The sequence below is a fragment of the Lupinus angustifolius genome, unplaced genomic scaffold (assembly GCF_001865875.1).
Source record: "Lupinus angustifolius cultivar Tanjil unplaced genomic scaffold, LupAngTanjil_v1.0 Scaffold_206_4, whole genome shotgun sequence".
NCBI lineage: Eukaryota > Viridiplantae > Streptophyta > Magnoliopsida > Fabales > Fabaceae > Lupinus > Lupinus angustifolius.
In genome coordinates, this window is record NW_017726885.1 from 13629 (window position 1) to 27941 (window position 14313).

A 14313-nucleotide genomic window follows, 5' to 3' on the forward strand; every position below is an offset into this window, starting at 1 on the left:
ATATCATGTCTTGTTTAACTTAATTGCATTTATCATATTTTTTGTTTAAAAGATTACACATATTTTTCATGCAGGGGTGGTCAGTGTAATGAAAGTATAAAACTAGGGGTTGTGTAGGTGTAAAAAAGTGAGGGGTGATTTGTGTAATTTCACTAAAACTCAAGGGTGTCAGTGTAATTTACTCAAACACAAATGATAAGAAAATGAATAAAGAAAACACAAACTTAACGAAAATAAAGGGGAACATGGGTTACCTACGGGTTCCTTAGAACCCAAAAATCCCCAAATGGATTTCGAAATCCCTAACCTTCTATTTTTCCCTAATCCTCCTCTCTCTTAGCTTGGTTCACGACGGTAGTCAAGGAGGTGGCACGGTAGTGGCAAGGGTGGCGTTACGGTGGTTCACGTCCAGACAGTGGTTTCATATTCAGGCTCTTATTCTCGAGGGTGGTTCCCATCTATCATCGCGGTGGCTCTACAAAAAGAGGTAACCATCGTCTTCGTTCTTTTTTTCATTATCTTTCTTCCTTATTTTATTTCATCCTCATTCTTCTCTTCCTTCTAGGGCAGTGATGGTAATGAGATATAGTTAACGGTGTACCTAGTGGTTCGGTCCCTCTCTCTGATGACTATAACAGTTTAGTCACTCTCTCCGGTAGTTATCGTAGTTTATCGTTTTTATTTATTTAAAGAGGTTTCGGTGAATGAGATCTATCTTGATAAAAGCCGTATGTTCTTTCGGGTAAGTGATACATGGATGGAGAGAATTTTGATAATCTCCTCTATGATGGACTGGATGGGTTCAAGCTTTTGAAGGGGTGCAAAATAGAATGATATTGGTTTTGACAATGGTTTACAAGTTACGCCTTCAGACGAATGCAAGGTCAGTGAAGGCTAACCGATGAGGGACTTTTTCCGAGAGATGATGCCGGTATGAGGTACAATTTACTTTGTTTAATTTAACAAAAATGCTTATGAACATATTTACTGGATATATGTTATGTTTTTTTTATATATGTGATACTGCTGAATAACATACGCTTTAGCTTGCAATTATATAAACAAAATGATGATTTTTCTGGTCTTCGCTATGTGATTTATGATTGCCTCTTTTGTATTGGTACGGTATCCTCTGCTTTGTGATATGCGTATGTGGGTTCTGGATCAGTCCCTGAATTGTTTGATTTCACTACATGTATAAATGCTCTATCCTTGGTTCTCTCTCTGTACGTGTATTTTAGATGGTAGTATGCTTTCTCTGCTTGCTTTTTTATCTTTCTCCCCTAAATGCCCCCTCTGATTTTTATAGTGGTGTCTCCCCCTCTTTGGTTATGGTTGTATGTCTTTTATAGCTGATTAGTTGGATCTCTTGGGTTACCAGTAACCATGACTCTTGTGTTATGAAACTGCTCACTGATTACTGCCTATGACTACTGATATTTAGTAACTGAAACGATGATTACCTGATTGGCATCTTTTGGGCTCTCTTTATGGTTGATTCAGTAACTAAAAGGATTTTGGTCTCTGATTTCCCAGTAACTCATGACTGGTTGCTTATTGCCCTCATTACTGCCTTTATTCGTAACAGTTTCTACAAGGAAATATTCACTCCACTTGATGTTTTAGTTTCTGTTTTGAACTGTGACATAAAATCTTTAACCGCTTTTGTTCATGTAATGTTATCAAACTTGCATTGCTGTGTTTTTGTAGAGCCATAACACTGCAACTCTTCTGAAATCCATATGCATTCTGCACCAGTGTTAATTATCCATAATGTGTGACACTTGCCTGGTTGTTCTTTCTCTTTGAGTTCTCATATAATTGGTTTGCTTATAATCTTCTTACTGTTTGCTATTACTTACTAACTCCTGATTTTTGCCAACACCACCCTGATCGTTAATATGTATTTGATGCAGTTCTTTGAACAAAATAATTGCACGTCGAGACACCAAGGATAAAAATCCTCCCAATTCAGTCCAATTTAGATATGATATATAGAAGCTCAAAGAATCTTGATATTGCAAAGAACGTTGTATGTAATGATGTCATTGAAGAATCATCTTTATCCGCATATTGAACCCATGGTACAAGACTTTCCGAAAATAATATGTAACAATAGTCAAACAAGATAAATACATGATGTAGTAGAATTATTGTTCTCCGATATTCTATAATTATTTTCGCGATGTGGATCTGTCAAGCATCATGTGATAAGACCATCTATGCATGTAATAATGTGCAAGAAACACTATTTAGTAAAATGGGAGTAATCACGATGAAGTTAACTTTTTCGATTGAAATATTTTCATACACTATCCCAATCCATGAATGCCATTTTTATTAAGCACTTCAATTTCAAACTCACTTGGTTATTGTTTAATTTTGAACTTTCAGAAATTTGGTTGATACCGAATAAGAATTCTATGTTAATAACGTAAGTATCACATCAGTAGCAAAAGTAACTAGATATATGATAAACTTACAATCCCACTTAATTGCTTCCCAACTTCAACTGTCACTAAAGTTTTGGAGTTGCACTTATAACTTTTTAAACTGAACCACCCATAGCAAATAGGTCGGAAAAAATTCAGTGTTCACAATATAACATTGGTTACCCTACTCTATTCCATTACTAGACAATGTGGGACTAACATAATAATATATTTCAAGCATCCCCGACAATCTTCACCTTGATTGAAATAGACATAGATCTCGCTCCTTAGGAAATCTACACAAGAATATCCACCTAGGTGAATATATGACTACAACTTGTTCAATGTCTAATTTTCTTTAACTGCTCCCTACAACATAGATCTTCTGAGTATCCTTGATGATGTTACTAAGAGCCTAACTCTCCAAACTTGTTGTGTAGCTTCTCGTACCGCAATCAAATGGAATACGCCACCTAGTCACCTATTGCTAGGAAGTCTTTTGATATATTGGAACCTTTACACAAATGTTCACCAACAATCGTCCTCTTCAATACTCAGTCAAACTGAATCTTGGAGCTTCCTTGGAAAGCCTCAACCGCTACCACCATCATCTACTCTGACAATCCTAGTTCAAAAGAACTGTCATACTCCACCATAAGAAGTATACCCACATCACACACCTTGCATCAATGTTAACTAATGTATGTGTCACATCCTTGCATATAAGCCGATGCCCATGTCACACCCCTGCATCTCTACCAATGCTCGTGTTACAACTTGCATCAAAGTCAATTCCCATTTAACACCCTACATCAATGTCAGTCAGCGCCTCTGTGCTTTTGTGGATATGCTAACAATTAAGATCCTTCACTATGACGTCCCAGACACGCCATTAGGATCTTTCACTTCCCATCTCAAATGAGAAAATTCTCTCAACATCTAGATAGATATTGTCAGCACGTGTCTCTGGGTCAAACTCAACACATGAGCCCCTATCACCACCTTGATCCTAATCCAGTACATGAATTTATGGGATTCTGGACCAACACATGTATCGCTCACACCACAGTTCCGCCATGTTTTTTCTCCTTCAACTAATCTACTTTATCCTAGCACAATACCTTTGATGCACCTTTTCTAGCCATCACTCCTTCACCATCTTTAGCCATTATGTTGCGCCTGGGTTCAGAGCCATCTACCAATTGGCTCTGATAGCAATTGTTTGTGCAGCGAAAGCGATCGTTGTGTAACGTTGGCCACAAGCAATCAAATAAAGTGCATAGAATAAACAGAAGAGAAGAAACTAGAGAATTTAGTAACGGGGTTCGGCCAATTGTACCTACATCCCCGGAGCGCTGAGCGGTTACGAAGATATTATTAGAGAATAAAGATTACAAACTCTAGCACGCCCATGGGCCCACCTGCCCATGGGGTGTTTCTATTTGGTGCTTATATCTGGTGCACATTATAACAAGGGACTTAAGTCCAATATAGAACATTGGTTACTCTACTCTATTCCAATATTAGACAATGCGAGACTAACAAAAAAACATATTTCAAGCATCCCCAACACTAGATTTCCCCTTCTTTTGAAACCCTTACCAACAATTTGTTTACTCGATTACCATAATTGATTACCCATCAATTAAGTTGAAACTATGAGTGAATAAAAACCAAAGAGAGTGAAACACACTGTTGAAATTAACCATTGTCTTCGCCATCCTAGGAAGCAGAGAAATTACGACAGTAGCGGTTCCTCCTCGACTCAAGATGGCCCACCCGAATTTAATGGGGAAAACCCAATGTGATTGGGTTCGGGTTTTACCCGGGTTTAAATTTCGGGTTCGGGTTTGGTATAGAAAAGACCCTAACCCGAACCCGCCCCGAAGTAAGGTAATTCAGTTTAAAATTGAAATTTCTATCATTTGCCAATTGTTTTTAATTTCTAATTTTACTTTACATACTATTGGATCTTCAAACATAAAAGAAATGAAATAATACAAGAGAAAATAGAAATGTTAGAGAAAAATTACACGAAAATAATATCATATTTTCCTTAATACTTTATCATTTTTGGGTTTTTTCCGGTTCGGGTATGGTATTTATATTTTCAATCCCGTTGAGTTTGGGTTCGGGTTCGAGTTTTGAATTTTGGGTTCGGGTTAGGGTTTGTGAAAACCCGACCCCGATTCGCCCCGTTGCCACTCCTAGTGGCAGAGCTAATATTGAGAGATATCCTATTATACCCTTGTTCTGAAAGCAGATAGCTTGGCCAAGTTTATTGGCTGCAAGCTGACCTACATATGCTATGCCATTATGGCATGGATGGTGGAGCAAGGTTTTAATTTCCCGCTAGAATTAGAGGCACAAGGGACCAACACTTTTCCTAAGCTTCACGGTAGCATTTCCCCCTCTCTAGTATGAGAATTTTATGGCAACTTTCAGTATAAAGATGGAAGATATGTTAACATTGTTAAGGGAATGTTGATAATTTTGGACGAGGAGTTGTTTTTGGAAGTTGGAGGCTTGGCTAGTGATGGCTCTCCTCTAGATGATTGTAATAATGTGTTGTGTAATTCTTAGGACTCTACTTAGATGTATAAGTCTTTCCTTAGAGGACCACATTACTATGATCAAGGTAAGCTAAAAAAGGTTGGATCCATGACCGTTGAGAATAGGCTTCTACATTATCTGATTGCCACCATTCTCGTTTAGTGAAACACAAACCATGCTCAACTAGCTGGTAATGATCTGGAGGTGATATATGTTGTTAAGGAAGGGATCGTGTAAATTGACCTGCTGAGATTCTTAAAGTGATGTCTAGCATCCCGTCAAATTCACCAAGATTTCTGGCCAGTGGGATCTTTATCTCTCATGTTGAGATTGACATAAGTAGTAAAGAGACAATTGTTGTAAATCTAAGGGAGCTTCTAATTGATGTCTGATCCACAAGCTGAGTACTTAAAAATATGGTGGACTGTGGATGTATCAGGAAGCCTATCAGATTACGGTTGAGATTTTTGATAAGGAAAAGGATGCAATTCCAGCTGAATAAACCCAAGCACTACTACCTGATGAGGCTCCTAATATGCCTCAAGTACCATCTTTTAGTTGTGAAGAAGTTCTTGCTCTTGACCTTTGCACGATTTTGATGAAGACACCAAGATCACACAAAAAAAAAAGGAAAGAGGAAGAATATATTGAAGACAAAAGAAGATCAAGTTTCAATTAGAGTCAAAGTCTTCAATAAGTACTTCTATATTTTACACTCTAAAATAATTAGAAAGCAATGCTCAATTAAAATTGAAAAAAACTATTTTGAAATGAAATTGAAAACTCTTAGATAAAGTTAAACAATTTTGAAAAAGCTAAGTAACAGATTGCAGTTAGTACCCCCTATGAACTCTTCAAAGGTAGAAAACAAAATATTTTTCACTTGCATGTGTTTGGTTGTAAATGTTTTGTACTTAATAATGGTAAGGATAACTTGGGTAAGTTTGATGCAAAAGTGGATGAAGGAATTTTTCTAAGTTATTCTCTTACAAGCAAAGTTTTAGAATTTTTAATAAGAGAGCTCTAGCCAAGGAAGAATCTGTTCATGTAACTTTTGATGAGACTAATTCTTCTATGTAAGAAAAGTCTATTATAGATGATGATGATGGCTTACCTAGTTCACCCTTAGAAAGTTCCATTTCATATACCCCAAGGAAGAAGGATCAATTGAAAATAGATGGTACCTTACCTTCACAAGAAGAGCATATTCATTCTGATTTACCTAAAGAATGAATAACCCATTGATATCATCGTATTGACAATATCATTGGTGATATAAGTAAGGGAGTTACCACCCGCCTTAAGTTGAATGGTGCTGCTTAACCATGACATTTGTCTTTTAAATGGAACCATCCAAAATTAATGATGTAATCGAGGATGAGCACTGTATTCTTGCTATGCTAGAAGAATTTAACCAGTTTGAGAGAAATAAAGTTTGGAAACTTGTTCTTAGACCTAAGGATAGGCATGTCATAGGAACACGCTAGATCTTTCGAATAAATCAGATGAAAATAGTATTATAGTGAGAAACAGAGCAAGACTACTAGCCCAAAGATAAAACCAGGAAGAATTCCCTTGGGTTGAATTCCCTTGAAATGTGATAATACTAGTGCTATAAACCTCACTAAAAATCATGTGATGCATTCCCGAACCAAACACATTGATATAAGACATCACTTTCTTAAAGACCATGTCCAAAAGAAAGATGTACTTGTGGAATTTGTTGATACAAATGACCAATTAACACACATATTTACTAAACCTTTGGCTAAAGAACAATTTTACAAGATTAGACGAGAATTATGCATACTTGATGAAACTTACTTGTCCTAAAATTGATTTATATGTTAATATGTTTTGCTTCATTATAATAATTATATGCTTACTTGTGCTTATTCATGTTTAAAAATTCTTAATTTCACATGTTTGGGGTATGTAATTGATTACTACTCCTAAGTAACCGATTATCAGGCATCATATAGCCTGAATATTCAAAATTTGAAGATGGTAATCGATTACCCTTTCATGTAATTATTTAATTTTTAAAACAATGGAGAAGTGTAACCGCCTAATCACTTAGATTAACCAATTAAACTTTGCAGTATATAAGGTTTTTTCTCCATTTTTCAAACTTCATCTTCCTCATTACAACTCCTCCAAATTGTGGTAGTCCCCCACAAACTCGAAAAACCGTCATTCTCAACTGTTTTGAGTAACTTTTGAGATTATTCATATCACATTTTCATTTCCAAACAAATTGCAACCTTCATTTTCGTGTTTGGTAGCTTAAATAAAAAAACCCCATTCTCAAAACCTAGTATCTCAAAACTTCAAATTCATGGCTTCAACTTCAAAAACCAAGAAGCAGTGAACCAATGTGACTCCAAGGAGGCAACAAACCTCGTTAGAGACTAATCCTTTGGAATTGGCTCGACTTATTACAAACGAAAAACGACACAAAGTGTTCACGAATAATTTCATGCAGAAACCCATTTTTGCTCCAAAATTTGGTAAGTTATACTCTTTTGAGTGTGATGATATCATTTTCCCGACTCTTCTTAGACAACAGAAATTGTTTAATCTCTATGAAATGCATTGTGCCTACTACCTGTAACTTTTAAGGGTATTTTACTGCAATTTGACTTTCAAGAAGAAAACAAATCTTCTCTTTAGTCAAAGGCAAGGAACTTGCCATCGATTTTCGAACTTTAGGTTAAATTTGCGACAACATACCATACATAGGGACTATAGTAGAGTCAGGTTTACAGTGTGATGAGTTAGAAGGGTACAACAAACATGATTTATAATACTCTAAGTGTAGATATTCCAAGAAGGAAATTGAATTATGTAAGCAAAGGGAAATTGGTGATACCATAAAAAGTAGAAATATTCTTTCTGTTGGAAACTTAGACCTATTGGATTGTTGGCTTCATTTCATTCTTAGTTACATCATAGTACCAAAAATTGCAAATAATTCTCAACTTAATGGATTTTGTGCATGCTTGGCCAGACTTATAGAGTTGTTTTGATTAGGATTTGCATAGTTTATTTACTTCTTTGTTGTTGTTGTTCTTGAACTTGTTGGTTGTTTGTTATGTAATTGGACTTTACTTTTACTCTCTGCAAATTTTGAACTGCTTATGTTTACCAAGTTACAATGCGATGGTATTTCAAATTTATTCGGTTTTATAGCATGTGCATTTAATTATTATGGTTCATTATGCCTTGGCTTCAAAATAAGTCAAAATATATATTCTTACCCATTTGGTATATCTATATGTATATATTGTGCTGGAAACCTAACTTTTCCTTCTTTTTGATGAAGTCAAAAGGGGAAGAAAATTGGAGTTTGTACTTTTTCTGTCAACATTTATTTCAGGCACAAACTTAAACACATAAGGGGAGCATACAAGATAGAGAGAGAATACAAAGTAAATCATGACAAATTCTACGAAGTATGCTGACTTCAGAAAAAACTACAATTTCAAAAGGTGTTGGTTTGTCATCATCAAAAGGAGAAGATTGTGAAGAAGATCTTGCTCTTGACCTTTGCATGGTTTTGATGAAGACACCAAGATCACATAAAAAGAAGTAAAAAAAGAAGATATGGCAGACACAAGAAGATCAAGCTTCAATTAAAGTCTAAGTATTTAATAAGTATTTTTATCCTTTACACTCTAATATTATTAGTAAGAAATGCTCAATTAAAAGTGAAAAACTATTTTGAAATGAAATTCAAAACTCTTAGACAAAGTTAAACAATTTTCGAAAAGCTAAGTAACAAGTTACTTGACCTGAGTAAAAAGTTACTAGACCTAGGTAATAGGTTACTTGAACTGTGTAACAGTGAGTAACAGTTTACTGAGACAATGTAATAGGTTACCTAACTTAGTAAAAAGTTACCCAACAATTATTACACAGTGTAACCGATTATTGCCTTGCTGTAACTGATTAATTCTCGTACATGGAGTATGAATAATTGATTACATCATGGTGTAACCGATTACCGAGAGCTATTATAACCATATTTTCAAATTCAAACTGAACAACTTTCATTCAAACTCTATCTTTTTCATTCCAATCATGTCTCAACTTCATGGAAGGGTATATTGGTTGTTTGGAAACCTATTTAAAGGCATTAAAACTCTCGTTTGAAACACACTTGATACAATCTGATTACACGATTTTCATATAGAATTCTCTGCACTTTTATTGCAACTTTTGTTCTAAACTTTCAGAATTCTTTCTGAAGTTGCTTCAAGTGCAAAGTTCAAAACTTTTCATACTTAATTACTTTAAAGAGCACTGTCTACTAAGTGTATTAAGTCTAAGGATTGCAAGTTATAGAATTGTTATATCTTATAAAGGCAATCCTGCCACATAATTCATTCTTCAACATATTGTAAACTTGTCATCACAAGAGTGTGGTGAGAAGGGGAAAAGAGTATTTGGAAATGTTGATTTCCAAGGGAGTTAGGTATTCGTGAGTATGTAAGGTACAACGAGTATCAGAGAGAGAAATTTGTAATTACAACTTAAGATATCTAGTAAAGAAATCTCTTGTGCTGCAGGAGTACTAGATGTAGCCTTCGGGAAACAAGAAGGTGAAACAGTATAAAAAATATATGTTCTTTCTCTCTTCACTCTATTCTATCTCTGTTATTTTGAATTATTTTTTGGTAATCTTTCTTCAATAATTCCGCAGCATAAACACATTGATATCTTAAGCATAAAAATTGATCATTGCCTCATACAACTAATTCAACCCCCCTCTTAGTTGCCATCGAATACTTACATTGATTTGGCTCATTTGGATGTTATGGATCAACTCCTTAATGAGCGCATTGTTAATAGAATGCAATCAATGGAAAATAGACTTTAGGCAAGTTTTTAGCTTTTGTTTCTCTTTGTTCAAGTTCGGCGTGTGTTTTTAGTTGTTTTGCGCATGATAAATTGATTCGAGCTAAAAAAAGCAGAGATTTGATGCAAGAAGAAAGGAAATAGGTGTTAGGATAATCGGAAGGCAAATTGAAGGACCAAAGGAAGTTCAAAGTATTGAATCAAACATAATGAAGGACGCCATTGAAGCCTGAAATGAAGAAAAAACGACAAAAAAGTGAAGGCAGGGGAAACAGCCAAGCCGTGCATGGGTCCACGATCGTGTATGAACTGAAAAATTTCATCCCCGACTCAGAAGATTACATGGCCAGGTCGTGCCCCTATCCCATGGTCGTGTACCCAAGCCATGAACTTAGACACATCCATGTGTTGGAAAACTGCTGGAATACCAATCAATGAGACCATGGTCCATGACTACGCCATGTGTTGGCCCACAACCAAGGATTTACTAAATCATTTCTTAATTTTCAGATTTTGAGATTGAACTTCTTGGGCTTAGCCTGATCCCTTGTTACTAGGATAAATGAGGGTTCTCACCCAATAATGGAACCACATTTTACTCTGCTTAGAATTTTGTAATCTCATCTCCATTATGAGTGAGTAATTCTCTTTTTTTCTAGCATAGGGGATATGCCCTTTTATATTCAATAAAGTCTTGTCTCTACTTTGATTTCATTGAGTGTTGTGATTTGAATCATTAAATTGATGACTTATTCGTGTGAGATGTTAGGCCAACAAGTTGCACTCTTAGATATAATGGAGAAGGATCGAGAGATGAACCCAACTATATGATAATTCAGTTATTCAAACTAGAATCCTAAGTCACGAGAGTAGTCTTAGGATTGTCGAGGGCTTTCTAGGAATTCACTTTGGTTGCTATGAAACAAGTGGATAGAAAGATCCAAGTAAATGATTCGACTGATAATCGTACCATGAAAGTAGATGTGACTTCAATTGAGTACACATGTTGGAGCTCGAGAGAGGAAGACACATATTAAAGAGCAATTTACCCTCACAACTTGAAGTTCATGAAAAGAAGCAAAATCAAGGATTTGCGAGTGCAGAAGCATTAACCTTATCCTTGGAACTCCTCCTAAATTAAATCTCAATTATTTTACTTTTTTCATAATAATTATTATTGTCAAACATTCCATTATTTTCGATTTCATTTTAATCCTTTTTAGAGTTAGGTATAATTAATTGATAATAATTAATCGATTTCATTTTAATTAATCCTTTTTTACCTGACGAGAAAATCATGGACTTGCAATTTTCCCTATCAAGGATCATGTCAAGTTGTCAACTAGACACTTGGTTGTACTTCTGCCTTTCCTAAGATCATTGTCCTTGTTTAAGTCAACCATTGAATGCCTTGGGCATATCCTGTATGGGACCATGTCTGACTTTGTTCCTTTTGAATGGTGTAACTACGAAATTTGAATATTGTTGGTAGCTCTAGATGCTCATGGTAGTGTAAACATTATGTAGGTTATCAAAAATCAAACACTAATTTCTATAGCTTATGGGTCTTTGATACTCCTCATTTCTAGTTTACACCTTTGCTAAAACAGATCTCCAATTTGGAATCACATGCATATCTACTCCATCCATGTAGGAATAAATGGTGGTAAATTTACAAGGTTGAGTGGATTTCGGTTGGCGAAAATATGTATTTGGAAAATTGGATAACTAGAGGACCATGTTCGATTATTGTTTTAGAATGGAGGGGATCTTCTTCTTCATAGTCAATGCCAATGTACCAAGCATACACATTTGGTCTTGGTCTAGTTTTATAAATAGGTAGGGGTTTAAGGATGTTTTGGTTTATGTCATGTTTTTAATGAATGAAACAATATCTTCCAATCTCTTCTAGTTCAAATGAGATTTTCAAAATGGCCATCTTAGAGAGTCAGATCTATGAAGGGAAGTTGTCTTTTGGTAAATTTTGGGTAAGGTACTCTTATGGATAAAAAGTCTATACTTTATGGGGGTGGTGGAATTTGGTTTTCTATTGGATGAGGGATTTATGGTTGTTGTGTGGGTTACGAATATTGTGATGGAGTAGTATCAACAACATGATGTAGGCTAAGTACAAGGGTTTACATAACTAACCCAACAAACATGTTAGCATAAGGAGTTCCTCTAAAATCATTGGGGACTTTGCCTTTACAAACAATAAAGCATTATATTATGATATGCAACAAAAGATAATGAAATACGAATTACTTCCAATATAGCTAATGGTGAAAACGTTTAAGTAAAATCGACACCTTCTTCTTTAGAATAATGTTATGCTACCAATTTGTTATTATCTCTTAGCACATTACCTTCCTCATCAAGATTATTATTAAAAACCCAAATGGTTCCAATAATTGACAACTCTTTGGGTATGGGCACTAGTTTCCAAATATCACTTTGGTGGAATAGATTCAATTCTTCTTGCATTGCTTGAATTCAACCTTCATCAAGTAGAACGAAATCTACATTATTTGGTTCTTTTTTCAGATACCATTGTAGAATGTTGTTGCTCTATGAAACTTGTTATAGTTCATATTCTAACATTGGGATTCCCAAAAATGATGTCTTTTCGGTGATAACTAATGAAGTTCCATGATCTTTCCTTTATTACTGGCTCTAAATGTCAACAAGTCGTCATCCTTGTGTCTAAGGTCTTGGAATATAGGCCTTTTTCTTGTCATATGACATGAGTAACCACAACCCAAGTACCAAAACATGCATTTCCTTTCCGTTAATAAGGAGATGTGCAACAAGGGTTATCTTATCTTTAGGTATACAAATATTTAGGTTCTACTCTGTTAGTAGACTTGGTAGGTTTATGCATGGTTTATTTATTTTTACGTATACTTTTTGAATGCATATCCACACTTGTCATACACTTTGTGTAAACACCCAATTTCGCCGACCCAAAATAAAAAAATGTGAAGGGCAATATGGTAATTTTCAGTTTATAACTCAATAATTATTTTTACCCATTTATGGTATTACATTATTTTTTATGATTTTACGAGGATATTTTGGTATTTTATTGACCAAAATATTTTTTAAAGAAAATTACAACCTCTTGGTGATTTTTAAATAAAAATGAGCAAAAAATATTTTTTTTATAAAGTTCAATGGTTTTTAAACAAAGTTCTATTGGATAAAAACAATATCAATATTTTTTAAATAAAATTTGGAAGTGATAATCAATTTTTGAAATCAAGGATAAGAATGTTACTAATTGTTATGAGTTTTTGTGAAATTAGGATGATAAGCTTATCAATATATTAAGAGTAAATCATATTGACATCTCGTGAATTTTAGTAAAATTATACAAACCATCCTTTTATATTTTACACCTATAAAACCCCCTTATTTTTATATATACATTACACTGACAACTCATGCATGAGAAATAAGTATAATCTTTAAAGAAAAAATGATGGTAAGTATAATTAGGTTAAATAAAATATAATATATTCTGGAGATAAGTCCAAATAGTGTATGAGTCAAGACATTGTTATTATTTTTGGTTCATTACAAAATACATCAATAATTCTAAGGAGATGTTGTTTAAATCACTCTTATATTATATTGTAACGACAAAAAATAATAAAAATGTATTGTCTCGCATACTATTTGTACTTAACTTAATTACACTCATCATCTTTTTTCTTTAAAAGATCACACTTATTTTTCATGTAGGGATAGTCAATATAATGTGTGTATAAAAATCAGTGGGTTTGTAGGTGTAAAAATGGAGGGATGATTTATGTAATTTTACTAAAACTCAATTGTGTCAATATGATTTACTGATATATTAATTTGAACATGACACATTGTCTATCACCAACCCTCATATTTCAATTTTACTAAATTTTACCAAATTGCTTGCTTTTGTTTTCTCCCTTAGGGTTTTGCATTCTCCCACTCGGCATGGAGGGGCTTCTCTCTTGCAGTCGTAAGGGTTGTTCCCTTGCTAAGACCTTTCCCATCTCTTTGTCTCTTTTTCTTATGGAAGAAGAGAACATGGTTTTCTCTGCTACATCAATTATCCCCAACCCCCTGGTGAAGCCACATGAACCTCCGTTGACCATAAATGTTACCCTCAAAGTCTCCTTCTGTGACAAGCTCATGGATAACGCTATCCCGTTGCCACCAAGAGAAGATGTGGACCTCTTGGCTAGAAATTTGGGCCGAATCGAGTTAGAAGAAGGGAACCGGTTGAATCCTAAAGTCTACATTGCTAATAGTGTGTTTGAAGAATTATGTAACCCATGAAAAGATGCTCTAGTGGTGAAACTAATTGATAAACATTTCCATGAAGGAGCGGGTGAAATCTGTTTGGAAGTTGGCTGGAAGCTTTGACATCATGTATGTGGATAATGGTTTATATATGGTTAAATTTGAAAGAGCTTTGGATCGGGAC

General features: G+C 34.8%; 1 long non-coding RNA gene across 2 annotated transcripts; it reads left to right on the forward strand.

Annotated features, from left to right (window-relative positions):
• Window positions 1–255: 255 nt before the first annotated feature.
• On the forward strand, window positions 256–1940 carry LOC109340600. 2 transcript variants are annotated; one of them, XR_002106812.1, is made up of 3 exons: window positions 256–487; window positions 566–938; window positions 1917–1940. It is a non-coding gene; the product is annotated as an uncharacterized LOC109340600 (long non-coding RNA). The 2 variants fall into 2 exon arrangements; XR_002106813.1 differs by having other exon boundaries at window positions 571–938.
• Window positions 1941–14313: the final 12373 nt, after the last annotated feature.